This window comes from Arachis duranensis, chromosome 6, assembly GCF_000817695.3.
Source record: "Arachis duranensis cultivar V14167 chromosome 6, aradu.V14167.gnm2.J7QH, whole genome shotgun sequence".
Taxonomy (NCBI): Eukaryota; Viridiplantae; Streptophyta; class Magnoliopsida; order Fabales; family Fabaceae; genus Arachis; species Arachis duranensis.
Window position 1 is genome coordinate 17,843,984 of NC_029777.3, and position 822 is coordinate 17,844,805.

The following is an 822-nucleotide window of genomic DNA, read 5'->3' on the forward strand; positions in this document are numbered from 1 at the left end:
ACTAATTATTAAAATATATATCTATTATAAATATTTTTAATTTACCAACAAATATTAAAATTGAGTAAAAAAAAATTAAAGATATAAACTGTAGTGTAACCCTCAAAGATCGGATAAAGTCGAATTATACCTCAGTCAGCCCATGCCAAACCAAAAAGATAAGATTTTCCAACGTATCCAAATCTTCACCGAAGATTTCACCCGCAAGAACACACTCTGTATCACGAGAATCTCGGCACTCCTTCACAAACAAACCGATCTCAAACACACTATAAACCAGACTAGAGGCCAAGCTATACAACACATCAACAACATACTACCACATAAATAATTTATATTCCGAGCATTTCTTTTATATATTATTTTTTATTGACTTGAACATCAGAATCCTTTTTGCAGGTACCATGCTCGAGTCTGAATTCACGAGGATATTCCCAACCCAACCAGAGTCACCTAGCTCATCTCGATCAACGAGGAACCGACGTATAGCTGGACAGGAGTATCTTTACAAAAACATAAACTTTAACTAAATAAATTTATTAATTAAATAATACTATAAGAATATTTTACTTTTTATTAAATTGATTTAATACATATTTTTATTTTATACTTTTAGATACAAATTATAATTTAATTTTTAACAATATAAAATATTTTACATATTTATCTAATTACATCTGATCCATACTAACAACCTCGCCTTCAGTAATTTTGACTAGTAGTGTCAATATGTTTGGCCCTATAGGGCTTTGGCCCTACTTTATAGGGCCAGAAGAATAAAAAGTCCTTTAACTAATAGGGTCAAATTTTAAAAAGCCCTCA